The sequence below is a fragment of the Stegostoma tigrinum genome, chromosome 4 (genome assembly GCF_030684315.1).
Source record: "Stegostoma tigrinum isolate sSteTig4 chromosome 4, sSteTig4.hap1, whole genome shotgun sequence".
NCBI classification, from domain to species: domain Eukaryota; kingdom Metazoa; phylum Chordata; class Chondrichthyes; order Orectolobiformes; family Stegostomatidae; genus Stegostoma; species Stegostoma tigrinum.
The window spans coordinates 55,793,716-55,802,680 of NC_081357.1; positions in this window are offsets into that span (position 1 = coordinate 55,793,716).

Genomic DNA, 8,965 nt, shown 5'->3' on the forward strand with positions numbered 1-8,965 from the left:
TCTACCAAGAACATAATAACTCCTACTATTACAGAATATCCATCTAGAAGTTTGAAATACAAGACATCCCTAAAATAATTAATATCTTCTGGATCACCCAAGGCTGGAGACTCATTGCTCATTTTCCTGAACTTATGCTTCTTCGATATTTGATTTGCTGTCAGAATACCTTCCACTGTAACATGTTTTAACATGGTACAAGGTCTTAAATAGATAATAACAGGTATTGGGTCAAGTCTATGTCAACACTCAGTTCAAATGAACAATTAAGCTACTTTATTGCTGTCTTCTTTCTATACTGGTTGCAGAATCCTCTCTCTGTGAGGACTTGGTCCTATTAATTGTGATGTTATTGACCTGTTCTAAATAAAATTGTTGATCCAAAATCATTCCCAACTTGCTCTGTTCGATAGTGGAGAAGATTGTCTCAGATTACAACAGGACCTTGATCAGATGGGCCAATGGGTCAAGAAGTGTCAGATGGATTTTAATTTAGATAAATGTAAGGTGCTGCATTTTGGTAAGGCAAGCCAGGGGAAATCTTACAGAATTAATGGCAGGGCCCTGGGGGAGTGTTGCCAAACAAGGAGACCTAGAGGTGCAGATGTAATGTCCCTGGAAAGTGGATTCACAGATAGACAGGGTGGTGAAAAAGGAATTTGGTCAGAGCATTGACTATGTGAGGTGGGACATCATGTTGCAGCTGTATAGGACATTGGTGAGGCCACTGTTGGAATATTGCATACAATTCTGGTTGCCCTTCTATTGGAAGAATATTGTTAAACTTGAGCGGATGCAGAAAAGATTTACAAGAATGTTTCTGGGATTGTCGGTTTGAGTTATGGAAAGAAGCTGAATAGGGTGGGGCTTTTTTTTCCCTCGAGTTTCGGAGGCTGAGGAGTGACCTTAAAGTGGTTTATAAAATGATGAAGGGCATGGATAGGAGGAACTGCCAATGTCTTTTTCTAGGGTTGGGAAAATCTAAAGTAGGCGATATAGGTTTAAGGTGGGAGAGGAGAGAGTTAAAATTGACCTGAAGGATAACTTTTGCATGCAGAGGGCGGCGTGTATGGAATTAGCTAGACAAGGAAGAGGTGAAGACAGGTATAATTTCAACATGTAAAAGACATCAGGATGTGGCATGTGAATTAGAACTGTTTAGCTGGATATGGGTCAAATGCTGGCAGTTCAGATTGGGTTGTCTGGCCAGCATGGAAGAGTTGGACTGAAATGTCTGTTTCTGTGCTGTATAACTCTATGATTATCATTTAATCCTACAGAAATTCACGAAGACAGCAACTTCTAAACTCAAGACCACTGCCATCCAGAAGCACAAGTGTACCAGATATATGGGACACCACCACCTGAAAGCTCCTCTCCAAATCACTAACCATCTTGATTTAGAAATATATCATTGTTCCTTCAGTGCTGTAGTGTGAAATTCCTGGAACTCTCTCTCCTTAGTGGTATTGTGGGTGTACTGAGACCAAATGAACTGCAGCAGTACAAGAAGGCAGCTCACCACTACCTCCTCAAGGGTAATTCAGGATAGGCAATACATGTCAACCAAGCGAGCAAAGCTCACATAGTCTGAATAGATGGAAAAGTACTTTAAGGCACCTGAAGATAAATTGCTAATCTTAAAGCATTTTATTTCATCTATCACACATTGTTCAAATACTGCAGAAAAAAATCATCAATGTGCCTCACGAAGCTGCATGCCCATTTCTGTCTGTGATATTAGTAAAACACTGCTTGGTCAGCTTTAAACTGAGTGCAATATACTTTCAGCAAGATTGGCTTAATTCAGAGATACAACACCATCACTGAATTTTTCAACTCATAAACACACTTCTTTCATTTTTGTAGCTTCCCTTCTATACCATTTGCTACTTTCGGCAGTTTCAGAAATACAAGTGGTCCTGAATGTACGAATATCTGATTTATGAATTCTTGCAATCATACAAATGTTTTCTTGTACTTATGAGTGGCTATTTTATATTATATTGCGATATGCTCTGATTTGCATACAAATTGACTTAGGAATATACTCAAAATTGGAATCCATTCATAACATGGGGACTGCCTGAGCTTCACTTTAAAACCTGTGGATCTTTTGCATCAGTTGACTTACATTCCCAGAATACTTTGCTAAAATATCTAAACAAACCATCAAAAGTCAGGGAATCTTGATCGCATAGTTTTTTATAGGTCTTGTGCCATCAATTCAGCTTTAGTCTTATATACCTCATCATGGAACACATTTTTTTTGGTAATATCCATCTATATGATAAGTTTGGTGGCCCTTAACTGATAGCTCAGTATATATACAAAATTCTTTGCAGCTGTCCAATTTTTTGTTTAGTAATGATAATGCTGGCATTCCTCTATTCATTGCATATATGGTGCCATATTTTGGTTGTTGTGCTCTGGGGCAAAATAGCCTTGTCTTGTGTCTCTTTATCACTTTGTTCCAATTCATTCAGCCTTTTACCTTTACAACATTGTCCTCATAATTGAGCAAGATATACATATGTGCAGTACCTTGTATTTTCTATTACTTTTATTTCAGATTCTGAGGGCGTAATTTGTGCCAATTAACCTTGAGGAATGCACCCTAATGGTTTGGTTGCCATCCTATAAATTACTGTTTATCCATGACTATCTATAACCTTACCTGGGCCTTTCCACTCTTCCTGTGCTGCTGTTTTGTAATATACCAGGCTGACTCTTACCAGAAGTTGGATAAGCATCATTTATTGGCTCGTTTCATGACAGGTTTCTCTCCACAAGCCTTTGCAAGTTTTCTCACATTATTCCCATCTCGACGGCAACCTCCCATCAGATTCTGCCATTGACCACAGGTGAAATTGCTAGCTCCTGGTATCATCCTAATAGCCTAGACATGCACATGATCAAGTGCCGACAGGTGTACTGCATTTGCCCTGAACTCAGGGCAGAGGCAAAATCACATCCCACTTTGCTGACAGGGAGCTGGAGTTCCTTCTGGATGCCGAGCTATTGGAGGGCCAGAGCAGTAAGCAGCAAGCTCGAGTCTTTAGGTTACCATTATGACTTTACTTAGTTTGTCAGATGTGAAAGTCTTGGCATCTCTGCAGGAGTTATTTTCCATATGGAGTGAGGAGCCTAATATCAGAGCAGGAATTCCATCCATACAAGCTCTTTCTGCCTGTTATGGGTGGTCTTCTCCTGGAATGACAGAAAAGGAGAAATTGAGTGAGAAGTAAATGGAAGGAACTGCTGTTACTGCTGGTGCAGTGCCTGAAAGGTGCTCTGAGCAATTGGGAAGGTAGAGGAGTGAATACACAGGATTAGTGGTGTCAGAGGTTATGGAGTGTGAGATGAGCAAGGGAAGATGTTGCAGGCAACTGAGAGTGAGAGTGCATAAGGTTTCGTTGGAGGTGTGTGAAGTAGCAGAGGTAGAATGAGAGTGAGATACAGAGAGGAAAGTGTGGCACCTACCACAGCACAGCAGAGGAGAACATTGGCTTTCTTAAAGCGTGCTGGCCACTCCTCTCCTCTGTAGAAATTGCACTAACCATGGTGGCAGCCTTGGACCAGGCTGCCTGGGACCAGGCCATGATCTACCAGTCCTCTAGGACGAGAAGTCCTCTCCTTTGCACCATCCACTTGACCAGAAACTAGGCATCCCTGTTGGAGAATCCTGGTGCTATTTTTCTGTTCACCGACAGCTTCTGAAATCACCCTGACTGAATGCCGGCGCTTATCAGACCTTAAAGATGGCAAGGGTGTAAGGGATGGAGATCTCCCGGCAGATGGTGGGATGTTCTGGGAATTATGTGTGGTAAGATGTGGCTGAAATCAGACAGGAAGGGCAACATCAGGACAAGGTGGTCCTCAAATTATTGAGACCACTTTGATTAAATATGGCACAAAAATGTGCTGGACGTGGCGCAAAAAAAAATCCAAAAAATTTAACACAATTCAGATTTAGCCAAAACTAATGTAAAATTGGCCCTTGGAATCTATGAGTTTTTAATACCTACGCACAACTTTACAATTTAAATGCAAGCACTGAATTAGGAACAATCATGTAGAAATTATGCAATTTTACTCATAGTTAGTCAAATCCCAGGTCATGTTCCTTGAGAAAATATCTATTCTAACTTCTAAATTTATCAAAACATGACTGTGCCTCATATGCACTAAAAAGGTAATTTTAAAAAATAAATTTCATTTATAAATTTTAATAGATGATACAAATCTTGATCAGTTTTCAAATTTAAGCCTTTTGATCTGGAATAATTTAAACATGATCTTGCTCTTAGTAGAAAGTGACAGTGCCCAGGCTACACTTTGTTTTCTCTTTGGCAAGTACAAAACACATGTCCTTACCTCTCCTGCATCTCTCCATTATTCATGAAGTTCAGTTTCACAGAACATCAGTGAGAAATCGTATGCTGATACTCTGCCATTCTTCTCAAAAGCAAGTCAAATTACAATCATCTATTTCAAAAGGATTCTTAGTTTCCAATCCTCACTTGGGCAACTATCCTCTGCCACCAAGGTCAATCTGAATCCAAGATAGTCGATGAGACTGAAAACAAACACCTCCCTTAATGGTTAGAGTTGATTGTCTAGTCTCAGTTCTTTCCACTTTGCACCACCTCCTCCTATGTTATGTACTTAGATAATTAATAGCCACCATTCACTTCTTCTTAACTTTAAATAAATAAAAATACAAACTTAACAATATGACTAATCAGGCATTTACAAGTCCATGATGGCTTTCCTTATTTACTCTACATTTTCCCCAGGAAACTATTCATTTTGTTCATTTTTTTCCCCAAGAAACTATTCAATTATTATTTTTGGAAGTTTCCCCATCAATGAAATTAAACGGACCACTCTGTACTTTCTGTGCTTTCATTACTCCCTTTCTTGAAGAAGCGTTGGGCAGCAGCTCGAGTCATGTATAGCACAATGGAAAGTGGTTGTGGTTGTTGGAGATCAGTCATCTCAGCCTGAGGATATCTCTGCAGCACCTGCAGGTCTTGTATCCTTGTCCCGACCATCCTCAGTTGCTCCATCAATGACTTTCCCTCCAACATAATGTCAGAAGTGGGGAAGTTCATTGGTGATTACGTAACAATCAGCACCCCTGCTGTGTGTGTACACAGGCTGCTTTAGTATTCCTCAGATACTAAAGCAGCCTGTGTACACACACAGCAAGAGGCAACAAGAGGCTGAATATATTCAGTCTTGGGATGATAAGTGGCAACAATACAAGTTCCAGGAAATGACATCTCTATCAAAAGAGATAATAAAATGTGAGGCTGGATCTCCAGCATCTGCAGTTCCCATTGTCTCTATCAAAAGAGAGTCTAACCATCAGCCTTGACACTCAATACCATCAAATAAATTGAACTCCCCATTATCAATATATTTTGGTTACCATTGACCGGAAACAGAATTGGACCTGCTACTTAAATACAAGAGCAGGTCAGAAGCTAGGAATTCTGCCACAAGTAACTAATCTCTTGTCTCCCCAAATCGTGCCTAACATCTACATGGTGCAAGTCAGGAGTGTGATGGAATACCCTGCATTTGCCTGGATGGGTGCAGCTCCACTAACAGTCGAGAACCTTGACACCAAACAGGTCGTCAAAGCATGCCTAATTGGCACTGCCTTCAACAATTGGTCCCTTCACCACTGAAGCACAGTGTCAGCAGTCTGTACCATTTACAGGATGCACTGCTGTAACTCAACCCAGCCTCCTCCAACAGTATCTTCCAAATCTGCAACCTTTACCACCTAGAAGGACAATCGCAGTGGATGTATGGGAACAGCACCAGCAATTACCACATCCCCATCGAACTGCACACCATTCTAACTTAGAGCTGTATTGTCATTGTCTTAGTGTCTCTGGATAAAAGAAAAATCATCTAACACTCTTCCTAACAGCATTGGGGGTACAACTACCCCCCAAGGACATTAGCAGGTCAAGAAGGCAGCTCACCACCACCTTCTAAAGGCTAATTGACAGTGACCAAAAAGTGTTGGCCTAGCCAACAATGCTCATATCTCACAAATAAATGAAAATAAACTTCCTTTGTGGAGATAAATGTAAAGTGTTATAAAAGATAATGTTTCTAAAGCAATTAATATTCAGGCTATATTGGCTCCACCTATTCCACTGATTTCACACATAATCTGTGGATGGATATGGGAGTTCTACTCTTGCTTTTGGAGGAAAATGTATGTGCAACAGTTCCTGAAAGTCCTCATAATCATGCCTCATCAAATGTAGTTGTATTTGTGGCGATCTTGCAATAAATCTTCTTATCTAAGAACAATGCCTTTTCTTGACATACTTTATACTTTTGTTTCCTCTACCACTGATCACGAAAAGGGCCTGAAGCAAAGCAACAAGAAAGGACAATAGGTGGCAATGATCTACCTCAAACAACACTTACCCATCCCATGTACTAGATAAAGTCATAAATACCACCAGACATGGGCATCTTAAGTATTAAGGGCAGTTACGCCCTTTGACTCCATTAATAAACTCCTGTTTTAGCCTGCATTTTGCATCAGTCCTCCTTTAACCAAACTTTTTCATCTTTATATGCCTACTGAAGACTTGAGATCTCCTTTTAGGTTAGATCTTTTCACACTCCTGGTGTTTTCACTTCTCAGAACCTTCCTTGCCTTCAGCTGGTCAGGCCGTTGATGTTCAGTTGTCTTTCTCTGGAAGTTTCCACTAGTTTGAAAGAAATACAGAGGGATTGATTTACATGGAAATGTTTCTGTTTTATCAATTCAAAAGTCACAGCTGACAGCAACTGCTGCAGGAAAGGTAACTACTTTTCTTCAAACTTAAACCGAGTATTATTTACTGCAGAGAACTGGCAGCTTTTTCATGGATAATGATTGAACATCTCTGTGTGTGTGTGTGTGTGTGTGTGTGTGTGTTTGTATGCTCAGTTAGTTGAGAACCAAATAGCTTCATAAACAGCACCTTAGTTCCTGCTTATCTGTACATTGCAGGAACCCACAGCCACTAAAAAAAGAGTTCACAATAGATATCATAGTACTTGATGTGAAATTATGCAACTATCTTGGAAAATTCCTGCTTTGTAAAACAAAAGTTATTTCTCCTGGCAGGCCACAGCTTTTAGAGACATTAAAGAAAAAGTTCTTACAATACAATCCATGTTCTCAACCCCACTACAATAACACAAGCTGTTCTTCCAACCTCAATCTACTGCACTAAATGTTATCCAAAACAAGGGAAATATCCAGGCATTCCCACACAGCACAGGATGGGCACTTTGGATTTCTCAGCAGCCCTACCATTCCTTACTGCCATGGGACGCAGCCTGTGCTCGCTCTGGTCTGTTGTGGCACTCAGCCTGCTCGCTCTGCAGTTCCACTCTTTGGGGGTGGGGGTGGTATTCAGGGAGAAAGGGAATACCACAAAGAGGAGAGAAAAGAGAAGGGAAAGAAAAGATAAAGGGATTGGCGAGCAGAGGAGCTTTGACTGGAGAATGGAATTGAAAAACCTATCAGACACGATTGAATGGCAGAGCAGACTCAATGGCCTCAATGGCCGTTTTCTGCACCCATCTCTTATGATCTAACTTCACTTAATATTTTTAATATTTTCTCTTTCGAAGTTATTTAGGTTCAATCTTTAAGCAAAAATTCACACCAACAATAACCTTACGACTTTCTTTTGATGTCACAGATTGATTCTGGTATTCTTCACTTTATCAAACCCTAGAATGTTCTAGGCACTTCCAGAGCCAATCTTTCTCCTCCTGACACCACGCTAGTAAGTCATAACAAGGTGGAAGTGACAGGGTTGGTGCAACCAAGTAGCATTCCAATGAAAGCATTTAAAGCGTGATGAGGTTATGGTAAAAGAACTTTCTCTGGTCTCCTGGACATCCTACTGTGCAACCCATATGAACCCAGATAGTGTAACATTGTCATTTGTACATTGACTGCTCATAGATTGACTCCTTCCCTTCATCCAGAAATGAGAAATAAGATACTTGTTGCTTTCTCAAATTGACAGATGATAAGCTCATGAGGCAATTGACATTTTTCTCGGATTGTGGATGACTGCATAATTTAAAACAGTCAAGAAATTGGTGATAGTAGGAATTGCAGATGCTGGAGAATCTGAGATAACAAGGTGTAGAGCTGGATGAACACAACGGGCCAAACAGCATCAGAGGAGCGGGAAAGCTGAAGTTTCGGGCCTAGACCCTTCTTCAGAAATAGGGGAGGGGAAAGGGGGTTCTGAAATAAATAGGGAGAGGGAGGGAGGTGGAGGTGGATAGAAGATGGATTTCTGAAATAAATAGGGAGAGAGAGGGAGATGGATAGAAGATGGATGAAATAAATAGGGAGAGGGGAGATGGATAAATAAATCCATCTTCTATCCGCCTTCCACTCTCTCTCTATTTATTTCAGAACCCCGTTCCTCTCCTCCATTTCTGAAGAAGGGTTTAGGCCTGAAACATCAGCCTTCCTGCTCCTCTGATGCTGCTTGGCCTGCTGTGGTCATCCAGCTCTACACCTTGTTATCCAAGAATTTGGTGAGGTCATTCTGGTTCCTCAGGGGTCCTCAGAAATTGGTTAATATATTTACACAATAATTAGTGAACTAGAGGTATGGTGAGGTTATAAGTTATGATCCCAATTAATGGTAATGCTAGACAAGATGGAACCCAAAGTGAAACCTGGCTTGATGGACTAAAAAGATCTGTTTCGGCTGTTTGTTTACTGAGATGGTCAATCACTGAACATATTCACAAGGGGCTGCTAATAATGTACCTTCAACTTAAGAACACAAAATTTTATTGCACACAAAGGAACAAAACATATTACAAGAATAGCTTGAAACAGCCTATTAATATAAAGTACAGATTTAACCCTTTTACCATCAACAACATTTAAGGTGTTAAAACT